Source organism: Orcinus orca, chromosome 10 (genome assembly GCF_937001465.1).
Source record: "Orcinus orca chromosome 10, mOrcOrc1.1, whole genome shotgun sequence".
Classification (NCBI taxonomy): Eukaryota; Metazoa; Chordata; class Mammalia; order Artiodactyla; family Delphinidae; genus Orcinus; species Orcinus orca.
This window is the reverse complement of record NC_064568.1, coordinates 12,280,812-12,306,985: the sequence shown is the minus strand read 5'-3', so window position 1 is coordinate 12,306,985 and position 26,174 is coordinate 12,280,812. Positions and strand designations below refer to the sequence as shown.

Here is a 26,174-nt window from a genome sequence, read left to right as displayed (position 1 = left end):
GCATTTCTAATGAGTATGTTTACTATAACATACGTTTTAGCAAATAATTGATAAAGGCCTTATTTCTCACCAACAGAAGACTGGTGGAATGATACAGCCATAAAGCATTATAGTTTTAAAGACTTTTTAATAATATGAAGAAAATGCTCATGATATATGTGTTCTAATTATATAGAGACATTAATTTATTAATTGATTCAATTCATCCATTCAAAAAATGTTTACGGAGTACCGATTACATGCTGGGTGCTGGGCTAGGAGACGGCCATCTGGTCTCTGCCTTCAGACAGTATATAGTGTAGCTTTTTAGTGTAGGCTTCGTCAACAGACTGGCACAGTCCCTTTCTACGGCTTAGTTTTCTTATGTGTAAAATAAGGAGGTTGGCTTAGATGATTGTCAAGGGCTATGTATGCAGCAATAAAATTAAGTGGAAATGGGATTCTTGATCCAGTCAGGCATAAGGACATTATTTGGTGTATGTGCAAGGTTATAACACAACTAAAGTTGCAAAAGTACCATAAACCTATCAATGTGAGTTATTTAGAACAATGAATCATCTTGGTTTGATGCAGACTAAGGGGTTTCTGAGATGTGAAACTTCTAGGACTAAAACCTGCAAAGTCCTAGGCAAACCAAGATGGTTGGTCACCTTAGTTTCATGTCAAATTATTAACTTAAATGCTAAAATAATTTTAATTAATAATAATCAAATTATTTTGCTAATAATTAATACATAATAATTACAGAAACCTTAATGAATAGTTTTTTTGTATTGGAAAGATTTCATATGCAGTACAAAACTGAAAGAACAGGAAATATGAATATGTAGTAAAGTCATTCAACTGTCAAAAATTTTTAGAGAAGTACACATTTCATGTGAGAGTTAACAATGATCACAACAATCACATAATTATGAGTTTTACAGTCATCATCCTCTGAAAGCTTGGTGAGGATTACAGTTTTGAAACTATAATCTTAATTCAGAGGCTGTAAAGAACACTATTAATATTTCAATTAGAGAGAGATATATTTTCTTTATTATTATTTTTTTATTGAAGTATAGTTGACTTACAATGTTGTGTTAATTTCTGCTGCACAGAAAAGTGATTCAGTTATACATATAGATACATACTTTTTAATATTCTTTTCCATTATGGTTTAATCACAGGATATTGAATATAGCTCCCTGTGTTATACAGTAGGACCTTGTTGTTTATCCATTCTAAACATACTAGTTTGCATCTGCTAACCCCAAACTCCCACTCCATTCCTCCCCCCTGCAATCCTTGGTAAGCATAAGTCTGTTCTCTATATCTGTGAGTCTGCTTCTGTTTCGTAGAAAAGTTCATTTGTGTCATATTTTAGATTCCACATGTACGTGATATCATACGGTATTTGTCTTTCTCTTTCTGACTTACTTCACTTAGTATGATAATATCTTCATCCCAGGTCCATCCATGTTGCTGCAAATGGCATTATCTCATTATTTTTTATGGCTGAGTAGTATTCCATTGTATATATATACCACATCTTCTTTATCCATTCATCTGTTAATAGATATTTAGGTTGTTTCCATGTCTTGGCTATTGTGAATAGTGCCAGTATGAACATAGGAATGCATGTAACTTTTTGAATTATTGTTTTGTCCAGATATATGTCCAGGAGTGGGATTGTTGGATCATATGACAACTCTATTTTTAGTTTTCTGAGGAACCTCCAAACTGTTTTCCATAGTGGCTGTTCCAGCTCACATTCCTGCCAACAGTGTAGGAGTGTTCCCTTTTCTCCACATCCGCTCCAGCATTTGTTATTTGTAGACTTTTTAATGATGGCCATTCTGACTGGTGTGAGGTGATACCTCATTGTAGTTTATTTGTACTTCTCTAATAATTAGCAATGTTGAACATCTTTTCATGTGCTTATTGGCCATCTCTATGTTTTCTTTGGAAATATGTCTAAGTCTACTGCCCATTTTTCAATTGGGTTGTTTGTTTTTTTGTTGTTAAGTTGTATGAGATGTTTATATATTTTGGAAATTAAGTCCTTAGAGAGGGATATATTTTCAACTTTTAAAAGTTGTGGCTTAAAATGGCATATTATAATTTTGTTCTTAAAATACAGATGTCCTTTTAAAGATTATTCTAAGATGATCACCTTCTAAAGTTTCACCTTTCTTTCTTCCCTCATTTACCACATACACCAGTACAATTAGGCTAATATCAATTATAATGTTTCTTCAAACTGAAGCTGAAGAACCTCAAGGGGATAATGAGGGAACCCAAAGGGATTTGTAGTGTCTCAACAAGGCCAACTCCAGGAGCAAGAACTCCTCCCTACATCAACAGTAAGACCTGGCTCCCTTGGAAACTCTGGGGCCCTTCTATCCATTCCATTCTCCTCCAAAGCCTCCAAGGTTTTCCAATATGTAAGAAATAAATAAATATTTACTAATAAATTTAGGACCCCAGAACTGGGTGAGCTCACTAGGAGTAATTCAGATACATTTGAGGATTCTACAAAAGAAACAAATGAGTTTGGTTTAGTTATCCCTGTCTGTTGACTGTTTCCTCTTCATTCATTCCAGCGACAAGGGGCTTTGAAGTGTCAGTTGATAAAACAATCCTGAAACCACTTCGCAGAGTTACAAAATGGCAGTTCCTAAAATTTGGACCCATAAACCATTTAGGCAATTCATCAAATTTCCAATGACTGAATCAAACTTCAGATTTCTTTATAAATGCTCTGCCTACATTTGTCCTCCTCTGTCCCACAGCAATCTTTCCAACACACAGCAATCTTCATGCTCCTCCACAACCAGGCCCCCTCCCCAACTCTGGCACATACATTTCTTCCTAATGATAATGCTCCTTCTGTCAGGAGCCAAATATATGCAATGGTCAAGGGGAAAGAGGCAGAGGTTCCGTTCTCACCCTTGCCTTGGGGAAGAAGGAAATTAGTTTAAATAAATGATATGGTGATTTAAAAAGAAATGAACAGTGGAGAGACAGAGTCTGTTTCTCTCACTGGAGCTGCTAGTGCTTTTAAAATATTCTGTCACCTGTGTCGGTTCTGTGAAATAATCATCCCACCTGTCTGACCTGATGTCTTGCTTTAGTCCTCACTACCTGGCTAATAATGCCTAGTGCTTCCATGTGTTGAATGCTTACTATATACCAAGACCTGCACCAAGTATTTTACAGGCTTACTCTTACTTAACCAGCACAACCCTTTGGGATAGATACTGCTATTAACCCTACTTTATAGCCAAGGAAACTAAGGCTTAAAGAGGTAAAGTGACTTACCCCAGAGGGACACAGTTCCTAAATTGCAGTGCTGGGATTTAAAGCAGTGTCAGCCTGGTTTCAAAGTTCATACCTTGGAGTCTGACTCAGTTTCTTCTTAGCTGGGCTTCAAAACCATTCTCATGAAGTCTCTTCCAAAACCTGGAGGCTGCTAGATATCTTGCCCCTGGGAAAAGGAACTCCAAACCACCAAGAATTGCTTCAACTGCTCCCCAGGACCTACCTCTGTAAAGCCCCACTGTGCAAGGTACAGCATTGTTTCCCCTCCTCTCCCAGAAAAACCTAAAGGAGACTCCCTAAGAAACCTGTGTTTTGTCTTTCCCTGATCATTCAAGTTCTGTGTTTCTACCAGAGGCCAACCTTCTTTCGGACAAACTCCAAGCTACATGTAATCAGCATGAGAAAGGGAGGAAGAGACAAAAGTATGGCTCTTGAGAAAGGTTCTAGACAAGTTATTTTGAAAGTTTTTAAATCTTCTTTTATAGGTAGCACCCTCCCACTCTAGTTGCAATGGGCCGTTTCCTATAGCTGTCCTTCTACTCTTCATTTACCTTCTTCCCTAAATCCTAATATCTTCTTTCCCTAGAGCCTTCTAAGGCACACTGTGACCCACTGGTGTTTATATGACACTTTCAGGATAATATAGAGTAAATGGACATATGAGAGCATCAAATATTTATCAGACATCTATGAAAGACACCAAGAAATGCTATAGGAATCAAGATATAAGATTATTGTTGTTAAATTTCTACTATGTTTTCAAGGAATTCAAAAGATGATTCTATAATAATGAATGTATCCGTCCTAGTTCCCCAGAAGTTCTAAGCTTGGACATCATGAGGAAATGTCACCACATTCTCTTGCGTGAAGTTGCTTGGCACTGAGAGGTTAATAATGCTCTAGCTTAAATCAGATCCCCCAGTAACAAGCACCAAGGGCTTCTCTGGAGTCTGGCTCTAAGCTGGCCACTTGGAAGATGAAACTCAGGTTAATGAGCAGTTTCCAAAAACCCGTCTCCACCTTGCTCTCTGACACCCCCCCTCTCCAAACAGACTATATTCTCAGCCCTCCGCTTATTTGAACACAACTTTCACACCTAACAAATCAGAAAGCCGTAATTACAAAGTTTCAGAAACGTTTTCCGAAAGCCTCCCTAAATAAGAAGCTGCTTCACCGTTCATTTAAGTGCCACAATACTCTCTTTCCGCGGCAAGGGCTCAGACCAGTTCCGCGTGCACGTACACCCAGGCATGTACACACAGCACAAGGAATCGCCATTCATTTTAGGAGGAAGGGTCAGATTTCATACTGAGACTTGGTTCTGTCGGGTTGCATTTTATCTGCTTCTCAGTCCCCGGAGCCCAAGTTCTACGTTGCACACAGATCTGGCACCGTTGTGCCTAGCTGGCCTGCTAGCGTGGGCTTTTTTTTTTTCTGGTGTGTCTCTTGCTAAGAAACGGCAATGTGTTTTGCCTGCCTAACCCAGCCGCAGCCTGTCGTCCCCTAGACAAAAAGCGGCAGCCCGCTGCTGCCTGCAGCGGCCGCGGCGGCGACGCACGGAGGCCGGGCCACCTGAGACCCGCGGCGCTACGCCTTTGTTGGGCGGGCTACAGATGGTGCCCCAGCACTGGGTTGAGCCGGGGGCGGGCGTGGGGGGCCGGAGGACCGGAGGGGGAGGTCGGGAAGGGGGTCGGGCGGGAGGGGAGGAGACCGTGGAGCAGCCAATCGGAGTGCAGCCCATCAGCTGACCGCTTTTGCTTACACCAGGTGCACGCCGGCTGCGGGGAGCACAAAGCCGGGCGCACCGAGGGCGCCGGCAACAAGCCGGCGAGCTAGGCGAGGCCAGTGCGTCCGCGCCTGCAGCGCCCTCCGGGCGGGGAGAGGGGCCGCCGGCGTCAGCCCGGGCAGCGGCATCCGCGCGGTGGCGTCCCTAGGCGCCCCGGACGCCGTCCTCCGGACCTGGACGCTCGCTGCCCCGCCCTCTGCACCCCACTTCTGCCTTTTTTCCCAATCCTGACTGCCCCTGCCCCGGCCCCCGAGAGCCGGATTGAGCCCAGGCCCGCGCAGCAGCTGTTGCTTGTGTGGCTGCCTTGCCTCCTGTCTTGGTGTTCTGCCGGGAGCCCCCCAAGGAGCCAGTGCCTGTGGGTTGGGAGGGAGGCGCCGCTCAGCCGGTCCTCCTCCTCCTCCTCTTCCTCCTGCTGCCACCGCCGGTGCCTGGTCCGTGCGCACCCCGACACCCCCGCCAGCCGGGCCTCGGGGTAAGTGCGCTTGCCTAGCCGGGCAGCGGCGGGAGATGTGGGCGGCAGCGAGGGGAAGTCGAGGCAAACTTGGCGGTGCGGCGGGCCGGAGAAGGGTCTGGGGAACCTGGGACAAGATCGCGGGCCTAAGGGGTACGAGGGGGCGCGGCTCATGAAACTGGGGAAAATGACGAAGTCGGGGAAACCGGAATCTAGTGACCTCCTTACTGAAAAAAATCACTGGGGTCGGGGAGAACGATACTTCGGAAGGAAGGCCGAACAGAAGCGAGCAAAAGGCATTGACAGGAGGCGAGCCTGCTAGATTTCAGGGACCGACGCGGGGGAGGGTGATGCCCGGGTATCCGGAGGAAGGAGGGCTGCTGGAATGTGAACTGAGGAAGGCAGCCGGAGCCGGAGAAGAGCGCGGAGAGCGGGCCCGGGGAGTTGGAAAGAGGACTAAGAGAAGGGGAAAGAAGGTGGCAGGCTGTGGAAAGAGAAAGGATGTTTTGGCGGTGGCCTTGTAGGTAAAGAAAGGGACAAGGGGCGTAATTCACAAAGCATCGAGTGTACTGAAGTCAGGGTATTGGGAAGAATCTGCTCAACTGTCGCGCGGTCGAAGTGGGGAAAAGACCTCATCCTACACGTTCTGAGTCCAGAAGGGGTGGCAGCCTCAGGAGGCTTGCCAAGGATGCTGAAATGTCAGGGAAGCCTCGGTCCGCTCGAGGCACGGAGCCGGTGCTGGGTTCCCCGCGCGGCCGGGGTCGATGGCGAGTAAAGTTTGCCAGCGAGTGTCCTTTGTGCTGCGTGGAGAGGGGTGTGGGCAGCCGCCGACTCGGCACTTCCCAGGGCCCTGCACCGACTACCTCCGCGGAGGGGAGTCCCTGCTTGGCAAGCCCAGGTAGAGTGGAAAGATCGAGTAGATGGAGGGGCGCGGCGCACTCGGGACTGGTGGGAAAACCCGTCCCAGGACGGTTGTGAGGGAGCCGGCCTGCCTACTCGCACTTGGAGGTTCGGCGGTGGTACCTGCTCTGGGAGACAGGGGACCTTGACTGCTGGGTTCACCGCTGTAGCCACAGTGCCTGGAACTGAATGAATGAATGAATGACCGGGGTGAGAATGGTTTTGAGGCATTCGAACCACAGAGGAAAAGGCCACGGGTCCAGGAAAAGAGACGCTTTTCTAAATCTCATGCCACCATTAGCATTAGCATTTTCACTCCCAGACCCAGAAAATAAAGAAAAAGTGGAATTCAGTGAGGGGACAGGTATTACTGACTTGAGCTGTTGCTTGTAGGATTTTTTTGAAAGACAGTATGTTGTTTTGTTTCGCAGTTTGCCTTGCCACGATGGTCTAAAGAACTAATATTACCCGAATACGCTCATTACTTCATTTTTAAGAGCTAGGACTGGAGAACTGGAAAGTTCAGGAAGGTACTTGGATCAGTGTAAGTCTAGAGTAAAAGTGGTGTTGTTGGCTCCAGGGCCATGTGTGTCCCGAAGTCTCTGATTCGCATGCAAATGTGAGCGAATCCTGGCAGATGTCTGGCCTCATCCATTCACATGAAGGAATTTGAAAAGACAAGGAGTCTTTAGTTAACAATAGACCTTAAGAAAATGGAATAAAGGCGCAGTGAGTTTTTCTCTTTGGGAATTCCAAGGCGTGCTGACACCTTTATTCAGGAGCCAAATTCCCTGAGTGCTATTGTATTGAAAGCCTCAAGTCCTGCTTGCTCTTTACCTGGCTGTGTGTTTTTGTGCAATTTCAAGCTGGATGTTCTGAACTAGTGAGCAAAATGGTTATATGAAGCAGACAGTAACTTAATTTTACTTCTGGTGGTTTCAAGTAATTTCTGAATTGACCCCTCAACTTTTATTTAGAGTTTCTTCTCTTTTTCTTTTAGTAATCCCACCTCCTGCTCACATTTGCTCTCCATCCTCAGAAATATACAATATAGGAGAAGATAGTTGTAGGTGACTAACAGGAATCTCTCATTAGAATGTCCATAGTCCAGTCAAAATCATTTTAGTAACAAGCACCAAACTTGTAGAACTGCAGGTGATGAAACCATCACGTTCCTAGTCACCTGAGGGGTTTTCGGGTCACAGGACAGAACAATGAATAGCGAGGCAGTCATGCAATAGACCCCAAAACAGGGACATTTCTGCCTTGTCTAAGAGTAGCTAATAGACCACTGCACTGCTCACCTCCTGGCACTGATCAACCGGTGAACAAAAGGCGGGCAGTGTGGGCCACACGTGAGTCCCAGGGATTATACCTACTGACAGGCCAGCCCAGTGGCCTCTTTTGTCAGTCTCAAACACTGTTGAAGGGAAAAAGAACCTATTCACTGAACAGCGTTTGCCACTGTATGCTATATATTCACTGAAAGGGACATTAAAATACAACCAAAAAAAAAAAAAAACAAGACAACATTGTTTTGAGGACTCAGTGGAGTGGGGGTGGGGGATGGGTAGCAGATGTTAGTCTGCAGTTTTACATGTTTCCTTAAGTTATTTTCGCTGGTTCAGTGACTTTTTTACATATAAAGCAGTACTTTCCCAGGAGGGGAAAAATGAATTGAGTCAAATTTAAGTAAGAAAATGTTATAGCCAAGATTACATTTTCTGTCTTAGAGCTATCTAGAAGTCAGAAAGTAACAAATCACTATAATAAACTCTTATGTGACTTAAGCCTGGGATTTTGTCTTTATTATGGACTTGAGGGCTACCTGTACAATGCAGTTGACATTTCTAAACTAGGCAATAAGCCATTTTATTGTAAAGTTATCATCTAGGTATTTTTGAAACAAATGTAAGTTTAAAATGACCAAAGCCTCATATTTTGTGAGAACTTACTTCGGCTGTTACCTGCCTGTGTGAAATCTTTGTTCTGCAAGTCTAATGAAAGGGAAGATTAGGGCTTACTCCTTGGTAAATAAAAGTAATAAAGTACTTATTATTAGAAAAGGATCACTCTGCTAAATAAAATCTTAGACCGGATCCAACTGCCGACTCTGGTTCTGAACAATAATATAGGTAGTTCTGGGCAGTGTCTGGAATTCCCAAAAAGCAGGGAAAAACTCAACCATTGATTTCTCTCTGGTTAGACCCTGCTAAGGCTAGCTTCTTGACCTGAACTGTTAGAACAATTATCACATATTCTAAACCAGTGACACTCATGGGAACAAACCCAGTAGGTACTAAAGAAAATATGTCTCTACAGAATTATAATGCCACTTCCCAAGCCAGTTGGGCATGATTATAAATAATTAGAATGGCGGACTTTTTAATGTCACCATAAATAAGCCATGAATAAAGTATGGTAAATTATAGGACCTGGGTGTCACTTTTTACTAGACTTTCATAATGCTTTCTTATCATTTATTTTTAAGCTACAAAATAATAGTTCTTTGAATGATTTGCTTGAGCACTAATGTAAGCTTGCTCAAATATTGTATTTAACTTTTCAGAATTATTATGCTGAACACCTATTTTGGGTTAAGGCAATCTGGAGATAAAGCAAATTCCATTTTAGATTCATAATTATATTTTGGTTTGGGGGAACAATGTAAGTATCTTTAACTCATGAATAGAGCTTTGATTAATATTTTATTCAAGATGAAATTATAATTATATAGATGAAGTCAGAAAAACATGTATTCTCTCTTGTTTTGGCTCAAAGTGCAGAATAGAGACAAAAGTTAAACCCTATATGTAAAATCCAATACTTTAGTGACCAAGGGAACCATTCATTCTACAAGTCTTCTTAAATGAAGTTTGCCTTTTAAATTTTCTTGTTTTACTTATTTTATGGATACATCACTGGATGTACCATCCAAGTCTCAAAACATTGACAAATGAATAATAAATTGTTTACTGACATTAAAATTACAATACATGATAAAATAATATAGTATATATTTTCAGACTTTATGGCCACCCTATAGAAGTGTTAAGAATATTATTCAATAATTAAAACATATGCTGTTTTATGTTAGAGTTTTTTTTTAAGAAACAATATGTAGGCTTATATATTATTATTCTTATTTTTACTTTTTGAATATTTCCAAAAGGTCTAACAAAGGTAGGATATTATTAGCAGTTTTATCAGTTATTTGGTTGGTAACTAAGCTAACTAGTCATAGCCAGTTGATCTTAGATCAGCTTCTTAACCCCACCAACCCTCAGTTTCCTCATTTGTATCGTGACAAGGTTGGGAGAATAGGGCTGGAAGGACTAACTACCATAATTAGTGAGATTGCTAAAAGGTTTGTGGAAGCTGTGTGTGTCTTCAATACCACAACTGACATAAACATTTAACTTGGATGGAACCATTACACTTAATATACCAAAAGTCATCCTGAGATGCACAGAAACTAGGCTTAAACTTGCATTGATACAGACTGGAGGTCTGTCAGCTCTGATTTGACGGTACCCTCCAAAGATGCTGCTGCCTTGACTTACAACATTTAGTTTTGAAAACTGTGTTTACGATGGCTTATTGCCTTCCATTTACACTCTTCATAGCTGAGGGGTTGAAATGTTATTTGAAAGCTCTGATTAATATAAATGTCTTGTAATTTTCTGGCCATCCTAGCTCACATCTATTATACCCCTGGCAGACATGTGGACTCCACAACTGCCCCCTCATTTGTATATGAAACAGACACACTGGTGGCATTTTTTGGTTACCATAGTTACATTAACAATATACACATGACCTGACATACTTCTTCGTGAAAGCTTTTTGTTGCAAATATTATGTTGACCTGGGAGTAAAGGACAACTATCTAAAGTTTGAGGCATACATAGATTAATCTGTTGTCCATTTCTGGAGCCACCATTTCAATCATGGGAGAAGAGCCATCCTACAGTGAGGTCCAGGAAAAGGCAATCGCAAGACTTTGACTAGCAAAGATGTCCAAGGGAGGCATTTCCAACAATGCTTAACCTCTACAGGAGGATGTCTGTTACATATTCATTTCAAAATATTTGCTTCTCCTATTCATGACTGCCCTTTGTGAGATAATGTATCAGCATAGTCATTTTTGGTCCATACAGGGAAGAAAGCACAGCATCTATCTCAGTGAGACCTAGGGGACAAAAAAATCAATCTGCGCTATTAAGCAGTAAGCACAAAGAGAGAATCTTCATTTAGGAAAACTAAAAAAGCTTTACAAAGAAAGAAAGATTGCTTAATTGGTTTCACGCCTATAATTTTCCCCTCTAGAAAAAAATGTTAGCATGGCAATAAAGAATATCACTAACCTGCACTGTTATTTCACAATAGTAATAAGTCTTAATTTGCATCTATAATAATCACTGTAATCAAGTACTGTACAGAGACTCAGGAAGGCACAGGCTCATTTCCCAGCTCTGACACCAATGACTGAATGTGTGACCTTCTGGATGTCCTGCATCCCTCCTGGTGCTTCACGCCCCTATCCGAGTTGTGTTTTAAAGGATCCAGGAACACTGGTAGATATTTCTAGTATTACCACTGCAAAGAATTTGATTTCTGCCCTATACGTCATGATGAAATGGAGAGCTAAAGGTCTGGGGGACACGGCAAGGTGATTTTTCTGGTTCCTAATCCCACAACTGAGATATTGCTTTGTTCTTTTAAAAATTTTCTCCCCCTAATAGGACAATTCCCCACCACCTCACTTGGACTCTCTTGAGGGAAAGAATTTTACTTGGGATATAGGAAGCTGCTTAGGATTACAGAACCCTTGCACACTCAGTAAATATATACTGACCACCAGCCATGTACCAGGCATCATAAGAGGGACTAAAACCGAAAGAAATTAGCTTGACTTTTCTGCATCTTGTATGCTTAATCCATCATAAGCATTTTAAGTATTTATTGAGTGCCTGGTCTGAAAAAGCACTTGGCTAGATCTAGCATGGAGGCTTTCAACTAGGGATGATTTTGAGCACCCCCCACCCTCAGGGGACATTTGGAGACATTTTTGTCAATTATTGTCACAACTGAGGGTGGGGTGTGCTACTGGCTAGAAGCCAGAGATGATGTTAAACATCCTAGAATGCACAGACAGTCCCTCCACAACAGAGAAGTATCTGCTCCACATGTCAGTCAGGCCAAGGTTGAGGAATCCTGCTCTGGTAGAAGTAGCTCTGCCCTCAGTGAGTTTAAGTCTCGTACAGGTTACAGAAAGGAGACTGGCAAGTACAGTAAAGCATGCTGTGATGGTAAAAGTGTGAGCTACAGAATCTGTACACAAGTAGGAGCCTTCATTCAAAGTCTGGCTGCCAGCAAAAGCTTTAAGAAACATTCTGATCAATTCCCAGAACGGGCTATCACCTGGAACAGCAGTGTTCAGCAGGAGACAATTTTAGATCTAACCTCATTGAACATAAGTGAGTTGGATGGTTGTTTGAAAGAGGGTAGACGCCTTAAGTTTGTTGGGAACTCTACACTGGGGATGGAGTTCTTAATTCCTCGTAGGACTCAGAATTCAGAGTGTCTTGAGTCGTTAGGAGAGGAGGCTGGAAACAGAATGAATGTCATTGGCAAGAAACATAGGGCTGTACAAGCTGCTTAAAGAGAAGATGTAGCTGAGTTGACAAAGTGAATAATGCCTCATGTTTTAGAACCTCAAATTCTGCAGAGTCCTTAAATATGTATCTCGTTTGACCTGCCGCAATCTGAGACACCAAGTATTATCATTCCTTCTCCCTTTTTTCAATAACTAAGGAATCAGAGCCATGGAGAGATTCAGTGTGACCTTGGACGAGTCACTTAATATTTCTCTAATGTTTATCTATAAAAGAAGAGGGGTTGCAAGGCTCTTCTTCCTAATGCAAGTTTAGTTTGTCTAAGGACACATCTAGGGAAACAATGGAGCTGGGATAAGACCAGCCTCACTGCCTCTCTCAGACCCAGTGCCTTTCCCATTCACACCAAGGCTGCTTCCTGGACCGTGAAGTCAGAACAGGTAATAATATGACAGTGATTCAGCATTGTACCTCTTGGGTTACCAAAAAGAGCAAGGATTTTGGATGCATCAATTATAATGTATAATGCAGAGGAACTTAAGCTGGGTTTCCCAGATACCTAAGGACTAATCAGACCTTCCCTCTAATATTTTATTTTAAGCTGACCTTAGAAGCTTAAAAAAATACTGTGACAAGCTGGGAAGAAAGGTTCATAGGAGAGTGATGCTAGGGTAAGAAAATGATATAACCCAGAATGTGTGTGCAGAACTGAGGATGTTCTGCCTAGAAAAGAGATGCAGTAGTGGCGTGGCTTTCTGCCTTTGATTTTGCTCTGTTCTTTGGCAGGGGTATTTTAACTTTTCCTCCCAGAGAACGATGACCAGTGTGTACATACACACACATGCACACCCACATACAACAGGGATGACATACTAGATTCCATACTGAGACATTTATGTTTTTGCTTTAATTAAGACTGGCACATTAAAAATGAGCTTTGGGGAGAGCCTTCTCTCAAGATTTTAAAGATTTAACTACTTCTCACTTCTCTGCAATGGAGTAATGTTTTCTTGTTAGAAGGAAGACTGAGAAGCTGCCTGACTGCTCAAATTTCTTTTCATCTTCATAATTCTGTGATTTCCAAGATCATGAGCGAGAGTTATGTAGGACTTCAGCCATGACCTGAGAGTTTCCGAGACAGTAATGGAATGTATATTAACTTATCCAAGCATGATAGAACCACTGAAGACTCTGGAGTGGCAATTAACTGGATTTCTCCACTTGTTCTTCCAGCTGATTGTAGTTCTTTGCAGGGAGAACTACTCATCAGGTTTAACCCCTCAAAGGACCAATTAGCTTTGCTGTATCCCATGGGGAAAGTCTGTCTCTGGAATCCCAGCTGACCTCCCGCACATACCCACAAACTCATCATTTCTCTCCTGGGAGGCCAGGTGAAAAATTTGGGTCTCTTCAAAACCATCTGAAGGAAAAACACAAAGTATGTGGGCAAATACTGGTGGGATAGTTTTCTCTTCATGCATGAAGATAACACTGTCAAAATAGAACCCTAGTGAAGAAGTTTCCAAATGGCTTCACCCTCAGGATAGAGCAATGGAATGAGAGATTCACTCCATGCACATGAGATGCTTTAGTTTTTAGGAAGAAAATATTATATAGAACTCCCAAATAGCATCCCCAGGGCCCACCATATTACTTAATATAGAATGTAGAAGCAGTAGGAGAAAGGTAATGCTATTCAACATTATTGTGCCTTTCCAGTGTGCCAGGAACTATCTCACACACCTTACCCACATTCATTCATTTAATCCTTGCAACTACTGTATAATGTAGACACTCGCTTTACAGCTCAGGAAACTATCGCACAAAGCAATAAAGTAACTTGTCCAAGGCCACAAACTAGTGTGTACTCAATAAATATTTATCAAATGAATGAATGAATGAATAGAATATACATCTGTTTTAGAGGAGAGAGTCCTTTATTCGAATTCTCAGTTTATAGCAGTCCTGCTTTCTAAGCAGGGCACTTTCAAGAATGATGACAAATGAAGTCTGGATGACAGATGAAGTCTCAGAGCTGGTAAGTGACAGAGCAGGGATGTGAACTTGGGTCCGACTCTGCAACTGCACTGTTAAAGCACTCGGCTATGCTTCTTTCTCTTTAATTGCAGCTACGAAACAAAAGGATTGGACTAGACTAGCTTTCATAGCCCATCTGGCTCTAAAAATTCTACAATTCCATTACCAAAGTAAGGTTTATGTAAAATGAAACATGATGTATATTTTATTACTTTAAATTTTAAAATCTGATATTTTTATTTAACCAATCATCATGGAATTATCCTTAAAAATTACATTGGAGTTATTAACAGCATGTTTTTAAATTGTTTTTAAGATAAGTATTTTAAATAGATGAAAATGCATACTTAAAGATTGCATTCTCCTAACCAGTACCATCACATGGCATATTGAATTATATCATCATCTAAATTTAGAAGGTTTCTAAAAATTGAAAAACATCTTTCTGTTACACAGAGAAAAGAAGTCAAATTATTAATTGTGAAAAAAGTTACTTTGATATTTGCAGAGATAAGGAGATTGCTGAATATTATGAAAAGTATTGAGTGATTTTTACAAGAGCTTAAAGCTGCTAGCAATATTAGAAACTACTTGAGATTTGCTTCTAAATATTGTTTTGCTTTAAGAGATCCTTCTGGCATCCAAGTGATGCGTCAGAACAATGTGAGTCCCTGCCATAGTATTACAGGACGTACAATCCGAGGCAGGGCAAAGAGAGTGGATAAATAGGCAGGTCTTAGAGTTGGGAAGAATTGGTTCCAAAACTGCATCCTAGCTGTGGCCTGGAGTGATTTCAGTGAGCCTCAGTATCCTTATCTGTAAAATGGGGATAATAATAGAACCTGCCTTATAGAATCATTGGATTCATTCAATGAGATCATGTGTCTAAAGCCCTTTGCACATTTCCTGGACCAAGGTAAGTACTTAGTAGCAATGGGTAGTAGTGGTATTATTATGTGGAAATCTGGCATTCTGACTGCTATTGTGTCTGGATGCTCTTTTGGAGGCAAGTGGAGGTATTTTAACAGACAAGAAGAGTCAGACTAGATATTTGAGAAGTCGATAGTTCACACCATTGTCACCTTTTATGATGAACCCCAAGAGAGCTTTATATTTGTCCAGACATGCAAGAAATCTTGAGTCAGCGGATGTACTTTGAAAGAAGTGGCAAACAGATGAATACATTAAAGCTTTTTGATTTCTAGATTCTGCTTTGTATCCACTCTCTCTTTTCTCTCTCTGAAAATATTATAATACCCCTAAGTTGTGATTCATAGAATCAGATTTTCTAACCAGAGAGAAAAGGTTCAGTTCAGAGCTATCATTCCCCAAAGAGGAGCTGAATTCAAGACATTGTTAGAACTAACAGACCCAAAAGCTTCAACTCTCTGAAATCCACTGTTAGATAATAAAGTTGTTGAGGCATATAAAACTCTTAGAACAATGGCTAGCATCTTGTAAATGCTCAATAAATCCTGCTGCTACCACTGTTATTGTTGATTCTGTGTATCACCATCTTCATAACATTTATCTTCTTGCTTCTTGACCAAACTACAAAGCTCCTGGTTGGGAGCAGATTAGAACCCAATGCAGTGTAACCAAGAGTCCTCCTGGGAACAGGTCAGTCACAAAGCAAGAGGAAGTATCAGGCGAGCCAAATCAGGTGACTTAAGAAGACCCCTGGTAGATTGACATAGGAAAAAGTTGCTATGATTTAGCTTCTATAGCCTCTACCCTGTTTCAGCTAGCAGATTCTCCTTTACTCATGAATGGGAGTGTTGGAATACAATTAAGTGCCTCATTTTCTTTGAGTTCTTTGAGGGCTGGAAATAATAATTATATACAGAGAACCTTATATTCATTGTCTGTTTAATCCTTCTAATCAGAGCTTCCCAACTGGTAGCTGGGTGCATTTACAGGTAATTGGAGATACTGATACTCTTAGCCCTTGGGGAAAGCCAGTACCACCCAGTTAGTCACCTCTGGTTACCCTTGCCAATAAACAGCATTTTCTAGTGTGCTGAGAGGACGGCATAGCAACTATTATCCCTGATTTAAAGATAAGGAAAAAACCTGAGACAAAGAATTTGTCCAGTATCTCACAGCCAGTTAGTGTATAGGACCAGGCACTTTTAACTCTGGTTTTCCTCCAGGCTGAGTTAGTCACACTGTCTTTGACTTTCCCACATTTCCTTGTCCTCACTTCAAGCATAGTGTGTTATCTTAGTTTAAGATTATTTATTCACATCACAGTGATACCACCCCTCCACCAAACAGCTCCTTAAGGGAAAGGCTATGGCTTACTCAGCCTTGAGTCCCTGGCACCTAGAAGAGTACTTGGCACATGGAAAACACACTTACAAATATTCAGGGGATGAAAGAGGAAAGGGATTTCCATATCATATGTCTTCTTCATTTTGCCACACTGTTTCTTCTCATAATTAAAAAAAAAATTATTTCCTAAATAGTTTGGTAGAAATTAGTAGCTCTTAAACCTGTGCTTATACTCAGAGATGTTAATACATTACTATTTTAGACAGGTTATTATAGAAAGCTGAAATCATTTGAGGATGCTTTTATGTTATTAATGCCAAGGAAGTGTTATTAATCAAAAAGTATTCATTAAATGCATGTAGAATATCCAGTGCTATTAGCAGGGTGATGTGGAGGAATGAAAAAAGTGTACAAGGTGTTATTTCCATCCCAGATAAGCTTTGAGACTCATTGGGGAAACAGAATGAATAGAGACGAGACAAAATAATTAAGTGATCATCTGTGGAAATTCCACAACAACAGAAAAAAAGAGGGGCTTGGATGAGATGGGTCTGGGTTTGAATTTCAACGCTATCACATACTAGCTGTGTGATCTTGGTTAAAAGACTTAACTTGTCTGATCCCCCAAGCTGTCTCATCTGTAGAATGGAGGAGTGATATGACCCCACAGGGTTGCTCTGAAGATATGTGGGAAAGCTCTTGCTATAATGCTTAGAACATGACAGTCATTTACTTCAGTCACTTGGCAAATATTGACAGCATCACCTCTGTACAGATCTTTTTGTGTGAGCTGGGGATACAGTGGTGAGCAAAACAGATGAAATGCAGTCCCCTCCTATGTGGGGCTTGCCTTCTGAGGGGGGATAAAAGCATTAATCCGATTATCACACAAGGAAACGTAAAAGTATGGCTGTGTTAAGTCCAGTGAAAGAGAAGTTCATGAGGCCAGAATAGAACATTACACGGAGGCTTCTAAGAGAAGACCTGCCTAAAGAAGTGACATTTCAACCAAAATCCCAAGCATAAGTGAGAATTAGCCAGGCAGTGGGGTGCAGGGGGGAGCTTTGTAAGCTAAGATTTGGAGGTTGGAAGAAACTCGATGGGTTTGAGAAACAGAAGACCCGTGAGGCTTAGAATAGAGCAAAAGGGAGGCCATTAATCTCAGACCTTCCTTTCCCCCTTCCTCGAAAGTACACTGGAGTTCAGACAAGACAGATTATTATGAAGTTCCGCAAAGGGGGGAGTTTGCATTATGTACAGAAGGGATGGGATGTGTTGAATCTAGTCATGGAAAGGGGAAGAGAACAGAAGGCTTGAATTCCTGGAGAGAAGAATTGCAGGAGCAAGGGTTCAGGTGCCTGAGCTGGCTGAGTGGCATGCCAATGCCTTGACATATTTGGACTGACATACCAAGACTAAGAGCTAAAGAGCACAGGAGGAGAAAGTCTCTCCTTCCTTTCTGTGTGGTCTTGGGCATGTGACTTAACTTTTCCACCTCTTGGTTAAAAATAAAATGTATGTGAGAGTGACACAGTGTCTAGCAAACTAATATACATCCTTTTATTTCCTGCTCTCCATTGCCTTTTTCCCCCCCGTAATACATTTCCTTTTATTGTAGATGAACCCCTGATTAAGACACTAGCTAACTGACAACACATCAACTGTGTTGCCACAGATGTAAATTTTTAAATACTAGTTTAGGGTTATCTTAAAACCCTCTTGCTTGGTATGCAAATGTTTCATGTGTGGAATATCATTCTTGTTCCTGGTCTCCATCATGTAAATTGCACTTAGCCACATCTGGCCGGGTGTTAACATGAAAGACGTGACTGATGTTGAGTGTTCAAGATCCTCCAAGAGATTTAGATGGTGAGTAATTTCATTAGGGTGCTAATGACCATAAAACCTAGTTGTTATTGATTTGTCCTCCATGGAGAGATCTACTTTTCTGCCTGATCTCAATTATGGTTCATAATACAGAGGTCGTTTCAGCACTGAGTTAGCACGCTGCCCCTGTAATAATTTGTTTTCGCTTCATCTTTGTATTGACATATAACTTAATTCAGACACTATCACCAAATAGTTATCAAAGGAGATGATGGAGATAGTCATTTATTTTTCAGTAAGATGCCATTATCCTTCATCTTTGTACTGTGCTTTATAGCAGTACATCTCTGGTTCCCTGAACACTTTTATTACTATTCTACTTTTTTTTTTAATAGTAATCTTTTATTTATTTATTTATTTTTATATTTATTTTTGGCTGTGTCGGGTCTTCGTTTCTGTGCGAGGGCTTTCTCTAGTTGCGGCGAGCGGGGACCACTCTTCATCGTGGTGCGCGGGCCTCTCACTATCGCGGCCTCTCTTGTTGGGAGCACAGGCTCCAGACTTGCAGGCTCAGTAGTTGTGGCTTACGGGCCCAGTTGCTCCGCGGCATGTGGGATCCTCCCAGACCAGGGCTCGAACCCGTGTCCCCTGCATTGGCAGGCAGATTCTCAACCACTGCGCCACCAGGGAAGCCCTATTATTCTACTTTTCTCTCCATGCCTCTTGAGATCTTCTTAAGTCTTACGAATTTCACTTCTCATTACCTCTTATTTAGCTTATTGAAAGTGCTTCTTAGTGGGTTTCCCCATATCCATTATGTTCCCTCTCCTGTCTTACACACAGCTGGTGGATCAATCTTTCTGAATTGTAGAAATGATCCCATAGTTCCCTGCAAAGACATTTAGTGGTCCCCACTGATAATGAGATTGTGCTGGATATTTTCCATACCCCTCCAGAACCACCCTACTCCACTTTGCTTTGTAACCTGAGAATCAGATTGTATGGACTGTCCCAGTGGGTCCTCTGCCATCTGGTTTTTGTTGACTTCTGCTTCGTGCAGTAGCTAGCTCAGGAGTGTTTGGCCATCCTTTGTGAGTTTACCTTAACCTTGTCCATGCCTTGTAAATGGTCCCTTTTTTAAAATTTTCTTTATTCACTCGTTTTGAACGTACCTTCTGTTTTCTGCTAGGTCTCTGACAAGGATAATAAATTGAGAGAATACTTCCTAGTGAAGCATAAAAAGCCCTCCATAGCTAGGCAGCATCCTTCTTTTCTGTCTTGATTTCCATTCCTATCTTAGAGACCTTGAATCTCATTCACAATGAAATAGTTATGATTCCATGTACCTATTCCGCCTCTGCTACTTTGGTGCCTTGACACCAGCAGTGTGCTGGTAAATGTTTAACAGTCAGCTCTCCAAAAAGATAAGCCTGATTCGTAGTGCTTGCCAATTTCTGTAGTGTAAAGTACACTCACCATGACCAATCGTAAGCTAACAACATGATGTCTGTAAACTTGGATGTGAAAAGAAATGCTCACAATTGGCTCAAGACACCACTGCTTTGCATACAACTTCACCTCCACTTATGACACCTGCTTCCCCCCACTCCCCAACAGTGCCTTACACAGAAGAACTGCCCGGTCAGCTATTCTAATTCATTTCTATTGTTCCTTTGAAGGGTACAATAACCTAATTGCCAGCCACATGTTGATGGTAATACTTCTGAACTCAGAATTTTCTCATGAGTGCTAACATGGGTGATTGTTAGATTTTGGAGACTTAAAAGTCCTGAAGCAAAAATCAGTTACCTGTCCATATTTTATCCCAAGTTGCTGAAGCTTACTACAAGTTGCTTAATTCTCCAAGAAAATAATTCTCATTTTCTGGTCTTGTGTTCAAATTATGTCTTCATTATCCTCATTTAAATATAACTTGAAGTAATAATAAAACAACATTAATATATTTCATCACTATTATAACCAGTTGAACATTCCACAGTTTAAATAGTGTACTTCTTAAACCTAAAACTCTACAGAAAGCTTTTAAGGTGCATGTTAGTCCTAGATAGATAAAGATTGCACTGCATTTTATTCTAAAATGTACTTTATTATGAAATAACCTTTTTATTTAGTCAACCTTTCTAAGAGATAACTTTAATTTTGCTTCATTAAAAATATCATTCCTATATTTAAAGTTCAAAAAGTAACTACAATTTCCATTAGAAAACTAGGGAAAGTAATAAAGATGATCTTATAATAGCATTGGATTATTTTATATTTTAGTGGTTATGATGGCAATACAAGATATTTAACTGAAACTATTCTTTTAACTTTTAATTTAATAAGACACACGAATTGAAGAGAGTATAGAATGCGTTATGATTTACAATGCCTGCTGGCATTTTAATGTTCTCAGCTGTTCCTCTGCATCATTGATTACACAAAGCCTAAACTGTGTAATTAAGAACCATCCCACTAATGTGCTCTGGTGGATTTATGGCACCCAGGTCATCCATGAGCTGAAGTACTTTGAGTATTGGACCATTAGTTTCGAATGCATACTAACATAGGTGAACACATTGGCATCAAAGAGAATCTATAATAAGAAACTATTTCAAATTTAGGGAGGTAGCTTTCACCTGATTTTAATTTACTAAACCAATTTAAAAACCAGATTACTAAAATCCTAATTAACTGGAATTCTTTTCCTCTAGAGTCTACTTTTAGGAGAAAATGGGAAATTGGAAGAAAATAAGTTAATAACCAAGGCTTTAGATTTTTAAAAAATTTCCAATATGAATTCATTATCAAGGCCTTGAAGAAAAAATGTCTTTTAAAAAAACAAAAATTTAACTACCATTATCAAAGGTAAGAAAGTGGGTATTAGAGATTGAAGCTAAAAGCTTTCTAGGAAACCTTTAAATTTGCAAATTCCCTGAGCCTAATCTTCTGATTAACCAAGGTTTTACTTTACAAGTTAGTTTTATTCTGTGTACCTGGGAGAACGCTGCAGTGTATTCGTGCTACTTACTGGAGGTGCCATAACATCACTGAGGCAGGGCTTCCCTAGTGGCGCAGTGGTTAAGAATCTGCCTGCCAATTCAGGGTACACGGGTTTGAGCCCTGGTCTGGGAAGATCCCACATGCCGCGGAGCAACTAAGCCCGTGCACCACAACTACTGAACCTGTACTCTAGAGCCCGCAAGCGACAACTACTGAGCCCACGTGCCACAACTACTGAAGCCCGCATGCCTAGAGCCCGTGCTCTGCAACAAGAGAAGCCACCGCAGTGAGAAGCCCGCACACCGCAACAGAGTAGCCCCCGCTCGCAGCAACTAGAGAAAGCCCGCGCACGGCAACAAAGACCGCCATAAATAAATAAGTAAATAAATTTATTTTTTAAAAAAAAGATCACTGAGGCAAGTGGGTTCACAGAAAGGGTTCTCAGACTGTAACATACTTGGGTTGAATATCAGCTCTTTTACCAATTAGCTGTGGGAATTCTGGTAAGTCACTTGATCACTGAGCCCTAAGGTCATTTATAAAATGAAAATAATCACATCTGCCACCATCTCGTGCTGTGAGAATATAGGCAAAGCACTTCCCACGGTGCTGTTCCTCTTGCTCTATATCCTGCTGCGCACCCCTGGCCTTTGGCTATCTTAGCACTCTTCCTTACAGAGCCACTGCAGCCCCCAAGCCTTCAAAGGGAAGGTTTGAACAGGCAGGCACACTTTTTGCTATATTTATCCTCAACCAATGATGAAGAAAATCAGGTTCTTTGAGTCCTTATTAGAACAAAGTCATATAAAAATAGTTTAGAAAAAGAACTGAAACCAAGTTTATTTTAAGAGTTCAGGGACAGATGGCTTTATTTTGCTTCTTTAAAAAAGATGGCATTCTGTAGAAATACAATGTGCTTAAGGTCTATCAAACTGAAGGGCAAATACTGTCACTCCCTGAAACACTGCAGTCTTTAACCTTGAGTAGCAGGAACTTTTTACACTAAAGATATGTATACTTCTATATGTCGGTCTCCAAATTTTAAAGGAGCATTTCAATGTGGAAGGGATATGTTCTTGACATTTTCTCAGTCTGAGATTTAAACAGCACTTAGTCTCCTATTTGGCAAATTCTAAGCAGTCAGATTCTTTAGAGAAATATCGCTAGATGAGATCTAAAAGTATAGGCTCCCCTCTGAAGGACATTGGATGCTTTCATTTTTTCAATGAAAATATCAGGTAATAAAGATTACTACTGGATATAAAAAAATATAACAAAAGATAGTACAGAACTCTCTTTGAGCAAAGAAAAATGCAATAAATATTCTGAAATGGATGTAAAAATGTTTGCCATTTTTTAGATGAGAAGTTATTTTCACTATTACAAACTAAACTCTCGTTCAGTCTGGGAGCAAAAGAAAATACAATCTAATGGAGTTGCTTGACTTAGTTGGCATCCAAAAATCTACAGCGTTTGTATTAGCAGCCTACATATTGGCACCTTCAGTACCAACCAGGATGAGTCTATTTTTTTCATTGGTCTATCTGTAGTTTTGAATGTATAATCAAGAGTCATTGTAGCAACTGGCTCCTTATGGAACATTATGGAACATTTATTAACATGGAACATTTATTAACATTTATTAACATGGCATTAACATGAAATCCATGTGTGCAGTGAAAATACTAAGCAATATACTGTGAAGTTCTTAAAAAGAAGTAGTGAAACTCAGCCTTCTAGGCATGTTAAGGCTGCCCAACTAAAGATCTCGCATTTATTTAACATTTAATCATGTCGGTAATTACAGAGCAATTATTTTATATAGACATATTATGGGAGGAGAGTTAAAATAATTTGTAAAAAGACTAAAATTAATTAATTTCATGGTAGTTTTTATATCACTGCGCTTACTGGTACTAAAAAGGAGCAATAAAAATAGCCCAGTTGTTGGTTCATGTTTTGTTCTGTTTAGCCTTCTGTCGGTTTCTCAATTCAATAATGTTAAATTGCTACCTTATGATTCCAGTTATGCAAAAATAGCTCATTTCTTACGAAGAAAGAAAGAAAAAAAATTTCTTGATCCTGCAAGTAATGTAAACAGAAAGAAAAATTTTTTTCCTGGTCCAGCTTCCTTTGCCTGTCTTAGAATCTGAGGTTTAAAAGGGATTTGAAAGACTGTAGGTTCAAGAAGTCTGCAAACTGTAACTGGCACATGACTTTCAAAACAGTGGAGGAAAAATGATTTTGGCATGGAGCTGAAATAGCTCATGAGTAAGTATTAGTCTTGCTTGCTAAGTCCTAGAGAAGAAGCTCTAAAGATCGTCGAGTTTACCACGACATTTAAAATTAAGAATGGGTATCTCCCTATCCACAGGATGTACAGGCAATGGTAGAAAACAACCTCTTTTCATAATCAGTGTATGTGTTGTATGTATGCAGTGGGGAGAAAGGTGGTGAGCAGAGTGAGCACCTTAAATATTAAATAAAATAAGCATTCATGTAAAAATAATTAGGAAAGTAGTTAATACACATATAGCACTGTATTATTTTCAGGACTGCCATAATAAAGTACCAAAAACTGGGTGACGTAAACAACAGAAATTTATTGTTTCACAGTTTGGGTGGCTAGATGTCTGAAATCAAGGTATCAGGATATCAGCAGGGTCATGCTTCCTCTGAAACCTGCAGAGGGTCCCTTCCTTGCCCCTTCCTAGCATCTGGGGGTTTGCTGGCAAACTGGTGTTCCTTGTGTACTGGTGTAGCTGTATAACTCCAGTCTCTGCCTTCATTGACACAGGGCATTCTCCCTGTGTGTCCCTGTATTCACATCATCTTCCCTCTTATAAGGACACCAGTTATATTGGATTAGGGGCCCACCCTGCACCAGTATGACCCCATCTTAACTAATTACATCTGCAACAACCCTATTTCCAAAAAAGGTCACTTTCTGAGGTCCCAGGGGTTAGGACTTCAACATATCTTTTTGAGGGAGTACAATTTATTTGAGCCTTTTAAACGACCCCATGAAGAAAGGATGCTCACACTGCTCTCAAAGGAGGACCTGGAGTCTAGAAAAGTGACTCTCATGCATGCAGAGCTGGAGTCTGTTGGCTCCAAATCCTGAGTTTACTCTCATCTTCTCAAGAGCTGCCTTATCAGTTGGCATGTTTTCCCATCCCCTTTCTTCTAGCAGGAAATATAGAGATCATTTCCTGAGTTCTCAAAAACGATTTTCATCTTTCCTACCATAATATGAATTTGCCTTGCTGTTTTTTAGCATTACTTTTATCTCATGTTTTCTACTATTATCTTGCCCAAGGGTATGATCCCAAAATGACAAATGTTTTTGATGGGAGCCAACTAAAATGCTTAAAACAAAACAGGGGCATTAGCACCTAAAGGCCTATTCATTCCACAACGGATTCTGAGTGACCCCTAAACACTCAGCACTCTACCAGGCACTGTGTAGCAGACACCATCAAAAATTCGTAATTTCTAAAAAGTTTCCTACACTCAGCCTTGTCTTTAGGAAATAGACAAAGAATCATGGCATTTGCTACAGGGACAGACATTTTTTGTTTAGGTTAGTTTTTATGCAGGATGGTTTCTGACAACTATTTTCAAAGAAGGTAAGGAGAACAATGGTGCACTCTGATACTTGGTTTGAAGGCAGGAGTCCAGACTTGTTTGCCTTATCCTGAGATCTGGACAAAAGAATTCTTTCTTTATGACTTTCCTTCTGGGGTCAAATTATGAATCTTTTAAAGAGTGCATTGGCTTTCCTATGTTTGCCTTTTGCACACCATCATCCATACACCCGTTTCAGGTGGACTTTGTTCTCTGGGGTGGCAGGCCCCATGAGTGGAAGACTCTTGAAAATGTGTTCTGTGACATATCTTGGTTGTTTCATAGGCCAGGCACTGTGGCACAGTGCCTACCAAGAGGAATAAAACACAACCTTGGACCTCAGTTATATATTAGCTTAGAGTTTGGGTCACCTCTAAAAACATCTGGTTGAGTAGATAGAGGAAGGAAACAGAGTGGCTTAGAGCAAAGCCAAGTCAAGCGACATCTTTGCCTTTATCAGGCCCAGGCCAACGTGGCTGCCAGACCCTCTGAGCCTGTGCGTGGTGATAGGGCAGAGCCCAGCTAGGATAGCCTGAGGCTGGAGTATTAAACTTGGTCTGCTTTAGAGCCCTGTGTGGAGCTTTATACACCCAAACCCTATCCCAGACCAACCTCATCAAAATCTCCATAAGGAATGAGAATCTGCATTCTTAAAAAGATCCCTGGGTAATAAACAGCTAAGTTTGTATGTCTAGGGCTCTGCTGCCCAATATGGTAGCTGCTGGCCACATCTGGCTGTTTACATGTAGTTGAAATAAAAATTTTAAATTCCATTTCTCATTCATACCAGCTACATTTCCAGTACTCAGTAGCTTACTCAATCCCCTGTTGGGAAGCGCCAGTACAGAACACTTCTGTCATCAGAGGGTTGGACTGGAGAGCACTGATGGAGCTGTCACATGCTGGCAACTCTGATCTCTCCTTCCCAAGGATCCACATATCTACTCACTCCTTCCTTTTGACATGTATCTTATTTTACAGAGTCACTTGTGTATTTGTCTTCTTCTCTCTCCACAGGATTATAAATTCTTTAAGGGCAGGGTCTGGTCTTTCTGGCTCTGTGACACAGTAAACACCCAATGAGTATTTGTTTGATTTAATGAATCTAATTAAAGTAGGCATCAGTTTATTAGATCTCTTTTGCATTTAGTCTGAATCCTGATTTCATCAGAGTCTGGAAAAAAAATCAGAGAGCAGGATTTTCATAAATCACAAGCATGAGGATGGATGGGGAGCAGATATGTGCTAAACTGCAAGCTTTTTCTTCTTCTTCTTTATTTTAAATAAAAGTGTGACATTTAAAAGCACAGGGTTTATATCAGCCCAAATGTAGAAGAGACCCAGTAGG

At 40.8% G+C, this 26,174-nt stretch overlaps 1 protein-coding gene across 2 annotated transcripts in view; it reads left to right on the top strand.

Annotated features, from left to right (window-relative positions):
• The first annotated feature begins 5,074 nt into the window (after positions 1-5,074).
• The window catches only part of LRRN1 (leucine rich repeat neuronal 1), a 37,107-nt gene continuing 16,007 nt past the window's right edge, over positions 5,075-26,174 (top strand). Inside the window, exon 1 of one of the 2 annotated variants that reach the window (XM_004274772.4) lies at positions 5,075-5,561. The gene's annotated coding sequence lies outside the window, so the exon portion shown is untranslated. Of the gene's footprint in view, positions 5,562-17,858; positions 18,239-26,174 lie in introns of those variants that run through there. The other variant, XM_033437188.2, reaches the window with a different exon arrangement.